Source organism: Bufo gargarizans, chromosome 2, assembly GCF_014858855.1.
Source record: "Bufo gargarizans isolate SCDJY-AF-19 chromosome 2, ASM1485885v1, whole genome shotgun sequence".
NCBI classification, from domain to species: Eukaryota; Metazoa; Chordata; class Amphibia; order Anura; family Bufonidae; genus Bufo; species Bufo gargarizans.
Window position 1 is genome coordinate 586,388,368 of NC_058081.1, and position 18,356 is coordinate 586,406,723.

Sequence of the window (18,356 nt, forward strand, 5' to 3'; positions counted from 1 at the left end):
TGTATGTGCGCTTGGCAGCTGAAGGCATCTGTGTTGGTCCCATGTTCATATGTGCCTCCATATCTGAAATAAATTAAGTTTTAATGTTGGCAAATGAGCCTCTAGGAGCAATGGGGGCGTTGCTTTTACACCTAGAGGCTCTGCTTTCTCTGCAACGGCTCCGCCCTTTGATTGACTGTCCCTCCACACACACTCACCCGGTCGTCTAACTTCTGTGGAAATTTCTGGTTTGCCTTCTCTCAGAGTTTGTCTCCTAGCACAGTTGCATCTTCTCTGGAACTGTACACTCCTCAGAACTGGTGTTTTCCTGGAGAAATTTTGGGCCTGTTTCACTACAGCAAACAGGTAACAGGCTGAGGCCAAGAACAATCAGGATGCAACCCGACTCACTGGGTGATACAACCAGACTGGTCTGTAAACCAGCCACATCTAGCCACGGCAAATACATTAAAGCTTACATTACACGGTCAGATAATTGTGCAGATAATCGCTAACAAGCGTTCGCATGAATGTCTATTCTTGTCCGCCATTGAAATGGATGCGGACCCAGAATTATGGTTGTGTGAATGTACCCTAAGAGCAGTGGCGTACATACAGGGGTCGCTGTTGCGACCAGGCCCGGCACTCCTGGGGGCCCGGCTGCCTGTGGATCCCTGGCCCCGCCCTGCTGTAGTGCTGTGTCTACCCGGGGGCCGGGCCCGCCGCCCAGTGCTCCTCGTGCCTCCCCCCCAGTGCTCCTTTTGCCAGCCCCTTTAATATACTTACCCTCTCCTCCCCGGCTGCCACTTCACTGTCCTGAGCGTGTACAGTGTCAGGACGTAGTGCACGCACTATGACCTGACGTTGTCAGGTGACAGTGCAGCGCCAGCTGGGAAGAAAGACAGAGATGCGGAGCGCGACTTCTGCCGGAGGCCCAAAGAGGAAGAGTAGCCCTGCGGCACAGAACAGGTAAGTATTGGGGCCTGGGGGAATGGGGATCACTCTGGGCTGCCGCCGCTGATTGATGTGAGCCGATGGGGGCTGAGTGGGGGTCTTTGGGCTGATCTGAGGTCTGATGGGGGCTTAGTGGGGGGTCTCATGGGGGTCTTTGGGCTGATCTGAGGTCTGATGGGGGCTGACTGGGGGTCTTTGGGCTGATCTGAGGTCTGATGGGGGCTTACTGGGGGTCTTTGCACTGATCTGAGGTCTGATGGGGGCTGACTGGGGGTCTTTGGGCTGATCTGAGGTCTGATGGGGGCTGACTGGGGGTCTTTGGGCTGATCTGAGGTCTAAAGGGGGCTGAGTGGGGGTCGTTGGGCTGATCTGAGGTCTGATGGGGCTGAGTGGTGGTCTCATGGGGGTCTTTGGGCTGATCTGAGGTTTGATGGGGGCTGACTGGGGACCTGGGGGTCTTTGGGCTAATCTGAGTTCTGATGGGGGGCTGAGTGGGGGTCTTTGGGATGATCTGAGGTCTGATGGGGCTGAGTAGGGGGTCTCATGGGGGTCCTTGGGTTGATCTGAGGTTTGATGGGGCTGAGTGGGGGTCTTTGGGCTGATCTGAGGTCTGATGGGGCTGAGTGGGGGGTCTGATGATAATGGGGTCTTTGGGCTGATCTGAGGTCTGATGGGGCTGAGTGGGGGTCTGATGATGGGGGTCTTTGGGCTGATCTGAGGTCTGATAGGGGCTGAGTGGGGGCCTTTGGGCTGATCTGAGGTCTGATGGGGGCTGAGTGGGGGTCTGATGGGGGTCTTTGGGCTGATCTGAGGACTGATAGGGGCTGAGTGGGGGTCTGATGATGGGGGTCTTTGGGCTGATCTGAGGTCTGATAGGGGCTGAGTGGGGGCCTTTGGGCTGATCTGAGGTCTGATAGGGGCTGAGTGGGGGCCTTTGGGCTGATCTGAGGTCTGATGGGGGTTGAGTGGGGATCTTTGGGCTGATCTGAGTTCTGATGGGGGTTGAGTGGGGATCTTTGGGCTGATCTGAGGTCTGATGGGGGCTGAGTGTGGGTCTGATGGGGGTCTTTGGGCTGTTTTGAGGTCTGATGGGGGCTGACTGGGGGGTCTTTGGGCTGATCTGAGGTCTGATGGGGGTATTTGGGCTGATCTGAGGTCTGATGGGGGCTGAGTTGGCTGATATGAGGTCTCTCTGCAGTGGCAGAGAGACTCACTGAGGCCAGCAGCAGCCATTTTAGTCTGATTACTGCCACTCTGCAGCTTTGGCTCTAATCTGACTGAAATGGCTTCTGCTGGCCTCAGTCTCTCTGCCACTGCTACTCCTAGGGTGACCAGACATCCGGTTATTAGACTCCTGGTCTGGCGCAAGGCCAGGACGGACGGCCAGAAGTCCCCCTTTTTTGTTGTTATGGATGATGGGACAGCGGGGCACAAAGTTATCAGCACTGCAGGTCCGGCAGGAAGTTGGGAACAGAGGCGCGCGGAAGCCACTGCTAGTCTGCCACTGCCCACTTTCCCAGTAGTCTGACTCTATACTACAGTCACTCACCCCACCTCGCCTCGTTCTCTCTCTCTCTATGCCAGACATTTCTGCCAGCCTGAGCCAGGCCCAGGAGCAGCACTCATTCAGCCAGCCAGAGCCCACTCTGAGCCCAGCCAGCATTCAGTCTTGCCAGTTGCCACAGACTTTCAGCAGGTCGATTCAGCAGCTTTCAGACAGAGCAAGCTCAGGTAAGAGTTACTATCTGGCCTTGGTATGTTCTGTATATTATTATATGTGAGCTGGCATGGTCTAAGTTATACATCGTCTGGTATATTAAGATGTATAACTTATACCAGCTGTACATATAATAATATACCAGAGATACCTAGGTTATATCATCAGCGTGGTCCACTATATCACTATATACAAGAAGATGTTGTACCGTATACCATACTCTTGTATATAGTGATATACAGTATATAATATATACAGCCAGGACCATAAATTCTGGAACAACATCCTATGGACAGATGAGACCAAGATCAACTTGTACCAGAGTAATGGGAAGAGAAGAGTATGGAGAAGAAAAGGAACTGCTCATGATCCTAAGCATACCATCTCATCAGTGAAGCATGGTGGTGGTAGTGTCATGGCGTGGGTATGTATGGCTGCCAATGGAACTGGTTCTCTTGTATTTATTGATGATGTGACTGCTGACAAAAGCAGCAGGATGAATTCTGAAGTGTTTCGGGCAATAGTATCTGCTCATATTCAGCCAAATGCTTCAGAACTTATTGGACGGCACTTCACAGTGCAGGTGGACAATGACCCAAAGCATACTGCAAAAGCAACCAAAGAGTTTTTTAAAGGGAAAGAAGTGGAATGTTATGCAAGGGCCAAGTCAATCACCTGACCTGAATCCGATTGAGCATGCATTTCACTTGCTGAAGACAAAACTGAAGGGAAAATGCCCCAAGAACAAGCAGGAACTGAAGACAGTTACAGTAGAGGCCTGGCAGAGCATCACCAGGGATGAAACCCAGCGTCTGGTGATGTCTATGCGTTCCAGACTTCAGGCTGTAATTGACTGCAAAGGATTTGCAACCAAGTATTAAAAAGTGAAAGTTTGATTTATGATTATTATTCTGTCCCATTACTTTTGGTCCCTTATCAAATGGGAGGCACATATGCAAACTGTTGTAATTCCTACACCGTTCACCTGATTTGGATGTAAATACCCTCAAATTAAAGCTGACAGTCTGCAGGTAAAGCACATCTTGTTTCATGTATGTCAAATCCATTGTTGTGGTGTATAGAGCCAAAAATGTTAGAATTGTGTTGATGTCCCCTATATTTATGGACCTGACTATATAAAAAATGTTAGAATTGTGTCGATGTCCCCTATATTTATGGACCTGACTATATATATATATATTTATTTATGGACCTCATATAGATATATATATATATACACATACATACACATACATACACACGCACACGTGCGGCGGGGGGGGGGTGAAGGCAGGTTGGGGGGGCGACGGAGAAGGGGCCCCATGGATTGTGTGTACGCCACTGCCTAAGAGGCTGCCAGTATTAACCATCTCCTGCCTATAGACAACCGTTTGGGAATTCACAGTGCATAACACAATGCATTAATCCATTGGGTCACTGCACACGTCCCATTAACCCCTTTCTGACTGCCGCCGTACGGCAGAAGTCGAGATTTGAGAGCACAGCAGGTGCCATAGCCGCTGGGTTTCTGCTGTTTTAAACAGCAGATACCAGTGGCTTATGCTTCTGATCAGCCGTAATCTCCAACACAGACATTTAACCCCTCATTGACCTCTGAGGCAGCTTTCCCTCCCAGGGCTTGAATGGCTTTCCTGAGAGGAGATCTGGAAGCTGTTGGTTCTATATAAAACCCTTGGGCTCTCTGAAGAAACCAAGGATATTATATGTGTAGTTCATATGGAGCCCATAACCCCCCTCCCCCGTATAACTGGCAGAATTTTTTGTAATTCCACCCCACTACACCCAACCCTAATGTATCGTCCCACAACATTGTATGCAATAGTTAATGGTGTCATTAGAAAGTACAACTTGTCCTGTAAAAAACAAGCCCTCACACAGATATGCGAACAGACAAATGAAAAAGTAATGGCTCCAGGAAGGCAAGGAGTGAAACACGAAAACTCATAAATGGAAAAACCCACTGGGGCTAAAAGGGTTAAAGGAAATGTTTAATCAGAAAATTACCTATTGTTTAAATCTTTTTAAAGGGATTCTGTCATCAGATTTTACCCCTATAACCTAAAGATATCCTTCTGTCCGGACAAAGAAGAAGAATTCTAAGCTGGCCTTATTAAACCTCACTGAGGCTCTATTTGTCCAAAAAACAGGTTTTTATAACCTGCCAATCACTTACTTAAGGTGCCCAAGGGGAGGTCCGTTAATACAGGGTGCCCGTCCGCACCCCTCGTCGTCCAGTGCCCAGCGCCGCCTTCCGTCTTCATCGCCTCCTTCCCTGTCTTCAGCGCCGCCTTCTACAGCTCAGCACCGCCTCCGCAATCCTCCCCGTCCCTCTGCCAGATCCCGCGACCGCGCACTAAGCTCAGCCAATCTGCAGGTCATATTAGGGTTGAGCGAAGTGCGCATCACGCCGGCGCATGCGCACTTCGCTCAATGAAGCCGCTGCCAGGAGTCCGCACGGGCGCATCAGGCCGAGCCTAGTGCGCAGGCGCGGGATCTGGCAAAGGGACGGGAGGATTGCAGAGGCGGCGCTGAGCTGTAGAAGGCGGCGCTGAAGACAGGAAAGGCGGCGATGAAGACGGAAGGCGTCGCTGGGCACCGGACGGCGAGGGGTGCGGACGGGCACCCTGTATTAACGGACCTCCCCTTGGGCACCTTAAGTAAGTGATTGGCAGGTTATAAAAACCTGTTTTTTGGACAAATAGAGCCTCAGTGAGGTTTAATAAGGCCAGCTTAGGATTCTTCTTTTTAGTCCGGACATGAGGATATCTTTAGGTTATAGGGGTAAAATCTGATGACAGAATCCCGTTAAAGAATTTTTGGTGATGTTATTTTTAATTGACCATGTCATTGTTTATATACAAACCGGATTCCAAAAAAATTGGGACACTATACAAATTGTGAATAAATACTGAATGCAATGATGTGGAGATGGCAACTTCTAATATTTTATTCAGAATAGAACATAAATCACGGAACAAAAGTTTAAACTGAGAAAATGTACCATTTTAAAGGGAAAAATACGTTGAATCAGAATTTCATGGTGTCAACAAATCCCCAAAAAGTTGGGACAAGGCCATTTTCACCACTGTGTGGCGTCTCCCCTTCTTCTTACAACACTCAACAGACGTCTGGGGACCGAGGAGACCAGTTTCTCAAGTTTAGAAATAGGAATGCTCTCCCATTCTTGTCTAATACAGGCCTCTAACTGTTCAATCGTCTTGGGCCTTCTTTGTTGCACCTTCCTCTTTATGATGCGCCAAATGTTCTCTATAGGTGAAAGATCTGGACTGCAGACTGGCCATTTCAGTACCCGGATCCTTCTCCTACGCAGCCATGATGTTGTGATTGATGCAGAATGTGGTCTGTCATTATCTTGTTGAAAAATGCAGGGTCTTCCCTGAAAGAGATGACGTCTGGATGGGAGCATATGTTGTTCTAGAACCTGAATATATTTTTCTGCATTGATGGTGCCTTTCCAGACATGCAAGCTGCCCATGCCACACGCACTCATGCAACCCCATACCATCAGAGATGCAGGCTTCTGAACTGAGCGTTGATAACAACTTGGGTTGTCCTTGTCCTCTTTGGTCCGGATGACATGGTGTCCCAGATTTCCAAAAAGAACTTCGAATCGTGACTCGTCTGACCACAGAACAGTCTTCCATTTTGCCACACTCCATTTTAAATGATCCCTGGCCCAGTGAAAACGCCTGAGCTTGTGGATCTTGCTTAGAAATGGCTTCTTCTTTGCACTGTAGAGTTTCAGCTGGCAACGGCGGATGGCACGGTGGATTGTGTTCACTGACAATGGTTTCTGAAAGTATTCCTGAGCCCATTCTGTGATTTCCTTTACAGTAGCATTCCTGTTTGTGGTGCAGTGTCATTTAAGGGCCTGGAGATCATGGACATCCAGTATGGTTTTACGGCCTTGACCCTTACGCACAGAGATTGTTCCAGATTCTCTGAATCTTCGGATGATGTTATGCACAGTTGATGATGATAGATGCAAAGTCTTTGCAATTTTTCGCTGGGTAACACCTTTCTGATATTGCTCCACTATCTTTCTGCACAACATTGTGGGAATTGGTGATCCGCTACCCATCTTGGCTTCTGAGAGACACTGCCACTCTGAGAAGCTCTTTTTATACCCAATCATGTTGCCAATTGACCTAATTAGTGTTAATTGGTCTTCCAGCTCTTCGTTATGCTCAAATTTACTTTTTCCAGCCTCTTATTGCTACTTGTCCCAACTTTTTTGGGATTTGTTGACACCGTGAAAATTTGAATCAACGTATTTTTCCTTTAAAATGATACATTTACTCGGATTAAACGTTTGATCTGTCATCTACGTTCTACAAACCGGATTCCAAAAAAGTTGGGACACTATACAAATCGTGAATAAAAACTGAATGCAATGATGTGGAGGTGCCAACTTCTAATATTTTATTCAGAATAGAACATAAATCACGGAACAAAAGTTTAAACTGAGAAAATGTACCATTTTAAGGGAAAAATATGTTGAATCAGAATTTCATGGTGTCAACAAATCCCAAAAAAGTTGGGACAAGGCCATTTTCACCACTGTGTGGCATCTCCCCTTCTTACAACACTCAACAGACGTCTGGGGACCGAGGAGACCAGTTTCTCAAGTTTAGAAATAGGAATGCTCTCCCATTCTTGTCTGATACAGGCCTCTAACTGTTCAATCGTCTTGGGCCTTCTTTGTTGCACCTTCCTCTTTATGATGCGCCAAATGTTCTCTATAGGTGAAAGATCTGGACTGCAGACTGGCCATTTCAGTACCCGGATCCTTCTCCTACGCAGCCATGATGTTGTGATTGATGCAGAATGTGGTCTGTCATTATCTTGTTGAAAAATGCAGAGTCTTCCCTGAAAGAGATGACATCTGGATGGGAGCATATGTTGTTCTAGAACCTGAATATATTTTTCTGCATTGATGGTGCCTTTCCAGACATGCAAGCTGCCCATGCCACACGCACTCATGCAACCCCATACCATCAGAGATGCATTCTTCTGAACTGAGCGTTGATAACAACTTGGGTTGTCCTTGTCCTCTTTGGTCCGGATGACATGGCGTCCCAGATTTCCAAAAAGAACTTCGAATCGTGACTCGTCTGACCACAGAACAGTCTTCCATTTTGCCACACTCCATTTTAAATGATCCCTGGCCCAGTGAAAACGCCTGAGCTTGTGGATCTTGCTTAGAAATGGCTTCTTCTTTGCACTGTAGAGTTTCAGCTGGCAACGGCGGATGGCACGGTGGATTGTGTTCACTGACAATGGTTTCTGGAAGTATTCCTGAGCCCATTCTATGATTTCCTTTACAGTAGCATTCCTGTTTGTGGTGCAGGGCCGTTTAAGGGCCCGGAGATCACGGGCATCCAGTATGGTTTTACGGCCTTGACCCTTACGCACAGAGATTGTTCCAGATGTTATGCACAGTTGATGATGATAGATGCAAAGTCTTTGCAATTTTTCACTGGGTAACACCTTTCTGATATTGCTCCACTATCTTTCTGCGCAACATTGTGGGAATTGGTGATCCTCTACCCATCTTGGCTTCTGAGAGACACTGCCACTCTGAGAAGCTCTTTTTATACCCAATCATGTTGCCAATTGACCTAATTAGTGTTAATTGGTCTTCCAGCTCTTCGTTATGCTCAAATTTACTTTTTCCAGCCTCTTAATTGCTACTTGTCCCAACTTTTTGGGGATTTATTGACACCGTGAAAATTTGAATCAACGTATTTTTCCTTTAAAATGATACATTTACTCGGATTAAACCTTTGATCTGTCATCTACGTTCTATTACAAATAAAATATTGACATTTGCCATCTCCACATCATTGCATTCAGTTTTTATTCACAATTTGTTTAGTGTCCCAACTTTTTTGGAATCCGGTTTGTATGTAAACAAAAAGCATAATCCTGCAGTTACCCTGGATAAGACAGGATCCACCATTTACAGTAAGTAATTGTTTAAGCTTATCTATTCCTTCCAGCGTGCCTAGAAAACTCTCCCATAGAAGTCAGAGGTCCCCGCCTGATCATTGTGTCACTGGTCCATGGAGCTGCCATAAAGCAATATTCTTAATGCTGTTAAGAACAGCTCAGGCAAGATAGCTGCCCCTATAATCATATTCAGGAAATAGAATTAAATAATCTGCAATCAGAAAATAAAACTAAATTAGAAAAAAAACTATCTGGTTTTAACTTGCATAAAAAAATTAATTGGTGACACATTTCCTTTAAGGTGAATGAAACCATCACCTACATTTCTGCAACCAAGAAATATACCCTTAAGGGGTTATATGTGGCTAGAAAAACATAACTGCTTCCTAAAAGAAATTTCTGCAATCTAGCTCTTGAATATTGCAGCTCAGCCCTATACAAGTGTTACAAATTGTACAGACAAAATTACTTACACCTTTTAACCACATGGTGGTGCTAATACACCAGGCTATAATAAACTTTGTAATACTGTCTCAGCAATAACTGACATTTTTAATACTCATAATTCATTATTGTTATTGTTCCTTTAAAAAAGAATTTGAAGACACTATGGCCCATCTGTGATTTTTAAGACATTTTCTGGTCCAAGGAAGGAAGGATGAACACATAAGCCCTGATTTATCAATGGGACAATTTGACATTTGCCTTCACATTTGTCTATACTGTATGTGTAAAGGTGTAAAGATGTAAATGGTCTGTGTACCAAATATATGAAAGTGGCACACAGCATCACATTCTGACTTATTTGCATCTGCCACAGATAGGGCAGGTCAGGAGTGTAGTGCAGTTGAAACAATTCTTTGAGACAATCCCTATCATAAATAAGGCCAAAGCCCACATACTCCACAGGAACGTCCACAAACAACTGTATTTCTGAAGCTGACACTAAATGTGTCTAAGGGTTCTTTCACACTAGCGTTTTTGTTTTCCGGTATTGAGTTCCGTCACAGGAGCTCAATACCGGAAAAAAACTGATCAGTTTTATCCTAATGCATTCTGAATGGAGAGAAATCCGTCCAGTATGCATTAGGATGCATCAATTCAGTCCCTCTTACGATTTTTGGCCGGAGAAAATACCGCAGCACGCTACAGTTTTCTCTCCGGCCAAAAATCCGGAACTCTTGCTGGAATGCTGGATCCATCATTAATTTCCATTGAAATGCATTAATGCCGGATCCAGCCCCAAGTGTTCCGGCAAAATGGATCCGTTCTTTCCGTCCGCGCATGCACAGACCATTAAATCTGTGAAAAAAATATATATACCGGATCCCTTTTTCCAGATGACAACCGTAAAGACGGATCCGGTATTGCCATGCATTTGTGAGACGGATCCGCATGCGGATCTGTCTCACAAATGCATCCGTTTGCGTCCAGATTGCCGGATCCTGCCGGATTCTGCACCTCTAACTCAGAAGTGTTTATCTCAGATGGTGCATGATATCAGATTTAGGGTACTTTCACACTAGCGCTCTTCTTTTCCTGTATTGAGTTCCGTCCTAGGGGCTCTATACCGGAAAGAAAACTGATCAGTTTTATCCTAATGCTTTCTGAATGGAGATAAATCCGTTCAGGATGCGTCAGTTCAGTCCTCCGGAATCCTCTGCCGCAAGTGTGAAAGTACCCATAGGCCTCCTGCACATGACCATATCCTTTTTGCAAAATAAGGAGTCTGTATGCGTCCCATAATTTATGTGGAACCCACTGTAAAAAAGCCTATTCTATTCCGCAAAATGGAAAGAATAGGGCAGGTTCTGTCATTTGCAGCCTGCCGCACATGGATAACATCAGATCAGTGCAAGATCCACAGAAAGTGAGAAAAAGATAAAGGAGAATTAAGAATCTGCATGGTCAAGCATAGGGGTCAGCAAGGTAACCTGCAACTACAGCATTTCAGACTTTGCTGCAATGAGGGACACTGTTAAGACACCCTTCACATCTGGGCATGTCCTGGCCAGATGTGACTTCAAAACCCTGTATCCTGCAGTGGGCACTACAGCCATTATTGCATGAGTACTATTGCTGGCTATAGATTCTGTATGAAGAGACTTGAGAAAGATAGAGAGGAAAACGTACAATAAATTCCATTCTTGTTCAAATCCATACAAACCATCTGCAGGGATTTGCACTGTATATTGTGGTAACTGTGTTTTTGCTATCGTTAGATATACTATAACTCCCATTTTGTACTTAAGAAAAGAATGATGTTTATTCTGCCACTTCTGGTCTGGCTACTGATTCCGGCACCATACACTGGCCATTGCACTCTACACTCCTTGCCTTGCACTCATACAAACACTCAACATCATTGGCACCCAGACTAACATCAGGCAGGATCCCCAACATCAGGATGTGCTCTGGGAGAAGAAAGGGTGCATTCTCCTTTTACTGCATTCCCCTAGGGAGCAAAGGTGAGAAAAGCCACTGTGATTGACTGTGACAGCCCCACTCCCATCCTCCGCTCCGGCTCCTCCTGGGTTTGCTGCAGTTGTTATAGTTGTTCATGGTAGCCCAGAAGTTTAAAAGGGTTATCTGAGCCTGGAAATGCCCCCCCCCCCCCCCATACGCCTGGGCACCTCACACTGATTCTACTTACCTGGCCCCCTGCGTCACTCCTGGTCCCCCACGGCCAACGCTGCTTCTCCCCATGTGCAGATGAAAACATCCGGTGTCGGGGGGAGCAGCCAATGGCAGGCAGTGACAGAGACGAGCCTCCCTAGCGTCCCCTGCAATGCTAGGGAGGCTCTTCACCGTCTGCCATTGGCTGCAACCCCACCGACACCGGATATTTTCATCAACGCACGGGGAAAAGCAGCGGCAGCCATGGGGGACCAGGAGTGACGCAGGGAGCCAAGTAAGTAGAATCAGTGTCAGGGGCCCGGGCATATGGGGGAGCATTTGCAGGCTCGGGTAATGCCTTTAATGTATGCTTTTGGGAGTTGGAGATCTGTTTTGACAGAGCTCCATATATCCCTTGCTTTTCATCACACAGTTATATGATAAAATTTGGGATACTTACAGCCACCACTAGGGGGAGCGTATCCCTATAAATGTGTACAGGTTGCATTTGACTAAGTAGGATCTGTGATAATCTGTAGTGAACAAACCCCTTACACCATGGGCTCCATATTAGTCACATCACACGGCAAGCCTTTATGGTAGGTTTGCCACTAAAGGTTACCTTTTGGACACTTTCACACTTGTATATTTTTGGATTAGCATTTGTAAGCGGAAACCATGAATGGATCCAAAACATGGAAGAAGGGCCAGTCTCTCCATGATAGGTTTACTGTATGTAGGATTAACTCCTGACTTTGGATTACAAACACTGACCAAAATACACAAGTGTGAAAGTGACCTTTAAAAAGAAAAGATCTGCTACAGACACTACAATGGCCGTAGTGCAGTGAATGGGCCATGTTTGCATTTAGACTTCTTTTCTTGGTGGGGCTTTTTCAGCTCTGTGTATAATATTTCATAGAAGGGATTACATACTCTGTTTGACTAGGCAGCCATTAGATGATGAAGTAAATATGTCCTTATTATTTACAGTGATGGATGCAGTCCACACATTTCCCTGCAAATAATGTATCCAGTAGACAAAATGTAGCAGAATAAGTTGCCAGCTCCCAAATCCACTCCTGGCTGGAAAGTGACAGCAAGACAAAGTGGTCTATATACAAGCGAGCACAATGTAATAACAGCGACGCGAGCTGGAAACGGAGTGTTCCTGTAATGGCATTACAAGAACCACTGTAGCTATCGAGTAAGATTTAGGATCCTTGCACACAGCAAAAAAAAATAAACACTTGTGTGTCCTGTGTTTCTGTCATGAACCAGCGGGTGTGAACCCACTGTGCCACGTGTCCTAACTCCTCTAAGGGCGTTGTCTAAGTACCCTTGATGATGGGGATAGACTTTCCCAAGGGGAACACCAGGTCGCTACCTTTTGAGAAGGATAGGCACACAAGGCAGCTAGTCCAGGCGGACCAGGAGGTACCTGAGGAAGGTACCAGAGGTACAGGCATTGTCAGCAGGCTGAGTCATTACCAGGAGCAACAGTACAGGACCAAAAGATGAGGTAGAGGCAAAGTCAGACATGCAGTAGGTTAGGGCAGGCGGCACAGGTTCAGGTCAGGCAATCCGGGTCGGCAACAGGAGAGCAAGGCAAACAGGAAGGGATCAAACAGGTAGCAGAGTTCAGGAACACAAGTACGAGTCAGGAACACAAGCGGATATCAGGAACCTTAGCAGGACACAAGGACCTTGACACTGAGGCATCTGGGAAGGGGGCTGAGCCACTTATATATGTGCAGGAGGACTAGGATTAGTTGGCGAGATCATATGATCCAACCCATAAAACACAGGAAGTGGCAAGCGACAGCCCTTAATGAAATGCTGCAGGAAACAAGCAGCAAGCATGCTGTGGCCAGGGCTGAAAGGAAACACTGACAGCAGATCACCATTGAATACGGCACCCGGGAACGCGGAGGTAAGCAGGGGAACAGCGGCGCACAGCAGCTGCTGTTACAGTTTAATATTTCCCACAAACCTTCAGCTAACATCTGGAGGTGGTATTTTTAAAGCCAAAAAACCGCACCAAAAACTGCAGGTGCCTAAAAACTCACTAAAAAAGTGCACAAAAAAGCCAATAAAAAACTTAAAGGGATTCTGTAATGAGAAATTGGTCCTATAAGCTAAACATATGGCGATGTCCCTTGTAAAACACTGAATTCTAATGTGAGTTTATCAAATGCCCCTGTGGCTATATTCATAAAAAAGAGGTTTATATCACCTGTCAATCACTTCGAAATGTGTCCAAGGGGACGTCTTATGGTGAAAGGTGCCCGGCTGCATCCATCTCGTCTAGGTGCCCAGCGCCGCCTTCAATGCTGAAATCGCCGCCCTCCCTTTCATTTGATCCGCCTACCTGACGTCATCACTGCCTCTCTAACCATCGCTCGCTTCATTCAGATCCCGTGCGTGCGCACTGGACTACTGGCAGCGGCCTCGTTTAGCGAAGTGCACATGCGCCGGCCGGCGCACTTCGCTCGAACCTCCACTGACTGCCCTATTACAGTCTGTAATGACAGAATCCCTTTAAAACTAAAAGTGTTGGCAGTTTACAGATTGATAAAGGAGGAGTTGTAGAAAATGATGAGGAGAAAGCAAAGCTATTAAATATTTTTTTATCCATTGTATTCATTGAGAAAAATTTACTGTCAGATGAAATGCAGAATGTAAAATTAAACTTCTCATTTAAAGTGGCCTGTCTGACCCAGAAAGAAGTACAGCGGTGCCTTAAAAAGATTAAAATATACAAATCACTGGGTCCAGATGGCATAAACCCCGATATACTAAGAGAATTAAGTAATGTGACAGACAGACATTGATATTTTATGTAACAGACAGACACTGACATTTAAAGGCTATGTACACCTTTGGGGCCATTTTTTTATTAGTGCATTGTACTCATAAAAAATGCTAAAAATCAGTTTTTCAATTGGTCTTTATTAAAAATATGGAGTCCTTTTCTCTGTACGGAGCTGAGATGCTCTACTACCAGAATCTGAATTTTCCCTCTGCTCCATCAGACAGGGAGTTGACAGGCTCCTTATCTCTGCTCTTTGACCTTATAAACACTCATCAAATCTCAATCCTTATCTTACTGATAAGAATGTGGCTTAAATAAATGTTTACACAGGCCAACAATTGAACATATTATTGCTAATGAGCAGTTAGCGATGATCAGGCAGTGTAAATGCACTGCCGATTACCCGATGAATGACCGAAGCGCTCATTCATTGGGTAATTGGATCTTTTGTGCAGCACAAAAGATCATTGTTTCCCAGTGGCAGATCATGCTGTGTAAACACGATCTGCTGCCAGGAAGCAACAAGACAATATGGGGAAGAGCAATTTAAAATAGAAATCAGAAGTGGGCTTTGGTACTGGCTGCTACCTCTGTACCTCCTAATTTAAAATCTTTTAAAATATGCAGATATGAATAAAGTTTTTATGGAGCGTTTGTTTGGGTTGAAACCATTTTGTTGACATTTTTTTTTCCATTTGTTAAATTTGTCTTACTTGGCTAAAACTGAAGCCGCACCCACAAAATATCTGTCCATCACTTAGTAAATGCAATTTGATGGGCTTGGTGCAGACCTCCATAAAAATGGTGCAAATGCATCATAAATTTGGCACAAATGTCTGCTTTCCTGACAAAACAGCCAAAATCACTCCTCTATTCTGGTGCAGTGCACTTGATACATTACCCCCTAAAGAGAACCTGTCACTACAAAATGCAGTACAATCTGCAGGCGGCAGGTTATGCAGCAGCAGGAGCTGAGAAAACTGATAGTTTTGTGAGCAAATATTCAGTAAAACTTGTACTTTATACATTTATATCTCTGGTCATTATCAATGTGATTATCGAAATATGGGAGACACCCAATAACCACTGCTGGAATGTCAGGAATGAAAGGGCGTTTAAATAACCCACATTTTCTGATGATTTGTGTTTTTTAAGCTGTTTCCACTTAATTTTACTTCTGCTGTGTAGAAAGAAAATCTTGTCATATTGGAAACCATCATTAAGTTGTTTGTATTTGTCCCTATATAGTGTAGGAGAGTACCTGGGGTGGTAATAGACGGCAGGTACGTGCCACCGGGGGTCCTGGCACCGGTGGAGTAAGAGCCAGAAAAGTGCATATTGCAGCGGTTATGCTGTTAACACAGCGGATATGGGCCGGCTCTTATTGGGAGCAGGCAGATATGCGGGCGGGTGCCTGTCTCCCCACGGTCCAGGCCAGGTTTTGCAGGGAAGGGTTAAAAACCTGACCAGCAACAAGGGTGTGGGGTGCAATGTGAAGCTTCTGTGTTCTCTGGCTGTGAGAGTGAGAAGTGGAGGTGAGCTGGGCTGTGTGCTGAGGCCTGTGGAGGACTGTGCAGGATCCTGCAGCTGAACCCAGGAAGGATCCGTGTCCTGTGGCTAGAAGCAAGACCCATGGACTTACTTCACCAAGGAGAAAAAGGTGACATTACTCCTGGCTTTAAATAGACTTTGCTTTATGTGACTGAAACAGGCCTCAAGTAGCCTGCAGCAGGGACTTGCTGTGTTTGAACTATTATTTTGCTGTTGTGTGTGACCACCCTCCCTATGAACTGCACCGTCTTTCACTTGTATGCACCGTGTGAATAAACAAAGCATCGTGTTTTACACCAAGACCATTCTGTGTTGCCTCTATACTGCACTCGCTACCACTGCCTACCAGAGCGGATCCCCACAATTGGTGGCTTCAGCGGGCAAACGGCAGTGAGGCTGAAAATGGTGCTGTTTGGACTGTATGTCATATATAAAGCCAGCAAGTTTTGTGGCTCCAGACAAGATGGAGGAGGCTATTAGACACTTGGTGCAAAGTAATGAGGAGGCTACTCGGAGACATGAGGAAGCCCTGAGAGACCAGCGGCAGTTGAATAGTCTACTGGCCCAGCAACTGGCGACTATGCAGGAGTCCATGCGGGTGTTACAACAACAAGCCGTCCCGGGGGGGACCGCAATCCTACCTGCTGCCCGGGATAAGGTGCGCTCAGCGTTAAGAAAGATGGGCCCCGAAGAGGATATCGAGGCGTTCCTGATGGTCTTCGAACGCACTGCGGAACAGGAAAGGTTACCGGCAGAACAGTGGGCCGAAGTAGTGGCGCCATTTTTAGTGGGAGACGCACAAAAGGCCTACTTCGACCTCAGTCAGGAGGAAGCCAAAAGCTATAAGAGGCTGAAGGGGGAGGTGTTGGCTCGTCTTGGGGTTAATACCTATGTGCGTGCACATCGAGTCTACCGGTGGGCCTTCTCCGAGTCCCGGCCTGCTCGGTCCCAGGCCTATGACCTGTTACACCTGGTAAGAAAATGGCTGCAGCCTGAGACATTGAGCCCCTCGCAGATGGTGGAACGGGTGGTGGTTGATCGTTTGGTGCGCACACTGCCAAGGGCCATACAGCGCTGGGTTGGTCAGGGAGACCCCGGCAACCTGGATCAGTTAGTAAGCCTTGTCGAGAGGTATGTGGCAACCCAGGACTTGGTGCGGGACTCAACGCAGGCGCAGGAATCCCGTCGGGCTCCCTCTCAGGCTAGGGATCCGGAAAAAGGGACCCAACCACAAAGGGGGGGGGAAGGCTAGTCCTACTCCAGGGAAGAGAGACCGGGGAGGGACCACGGGGATTCAATGTTGGCACTGCCACGGCCTGGGACATAGGGCAGCGAACTGTCCTCAAACACCTGAACCCATGGATTGCGGGTTCGCTCGCCGGTCCTCTTTCTTTGCCCGGCCTGTATGTACCGCGGATGCCAGGCCGACCACCGATATGCCACCTCTGTGCCAAGTCTTGGTCGATGGGCATCTGATTAATGCTTTGCTGGACTCTGGGAGCCTGGTGACCCTAGTGCATGAGTCCTTAGTGTCTGAGACACTCCCAGAGAAGCAAACCCTGTCCATTGTCTGTATCCATGGGGACCGCCGGGAGTACCCCACTGCCAGGGTTACCATGTCCGTGTTGGGCAAAGAGGTGCAGCATGTCGTCGGAGTGGGACGCCAAATCCCTTATGCCGCCATACTGGGAAGGGATTTTCCTTTGTTCTGGACTCTGTGGAAGAGCAATATGCCTTCCCTTAGGGACAGACGACAATCAGGCCCAGTGCCCGAGGATCCCGATGCAGGGATACCAGCTGTAGGGGTCACCACATCACCCGTAGAGTGTCATCCCAATAGGTTTCCCCTAGAGGTGTTGGCAGGCGAATCCGGGGGAACCCCGTCCATCCCGGACCTGGAGGTATCCCGTGACACGTTCGGGACCGCCCAGCTCCAGGATCCGACATTATTACGGGCGAGGGAAGGGGTGACAGTGGTAAATGGGGTGGCTCAGCACCCAGGGGCCGACTCTGTGTTTCCCCATCTGGCTTTTAACCAGGACCTGCTGTATAGGGTGGACAAAGTGCAGCACGAGGTAGTGGAGCAGCTGGTTGTACCCCAGCCATACCGCCGTGTGGTACTGGACTTGGCCCACTCCCACGTGCTGGGAGGACATTTGGGCGTAAAAAAAAACCCAAGAGCGGATTCTGCAAAGGTTCTATTGGCCCGGGGTTTATGAGGAGGTCAAAAGGTTTTGCCAATCCTGTCCAGTGTGTCAGATGACGAGCCCCCAGCCCCACTATCGCAGTCCCCTAGTACCCATGCCCATCATCGAGGTCCCCTTCGAAAGAATAGGGATGGATCTGGTAGGCCCCATAAACAAGTCGGCCAGAGGGCACCAGCATATCTTGGTGGTCTTAGACTATGCCACCAGATATCCTGAAGCGATCCCACTACGTCATACTTCTGCTAAGCTCATAGCTAAAGAACTCATGGGTATGTTCGCAAGGGTGGGGATTCCACTCTGTGGAAGAGCAATATGCCTTCCCTTAGGGACAGACGACAATCAGGCCCAGTGCCCGAGGATCCCGATGCAGGGATACCAGCTGTAGGGGTCACCACATCACCCGTAGAGTGTCATCCCAATAGGTTTCCCCTAGAGGTGTTGGCAGGCGAATCCGGGGGAACCCCGTCCATCCCGGACCTGGAGGTATCCCGTGACACGTTCGGGACCGCCCAGCTCCAGGATC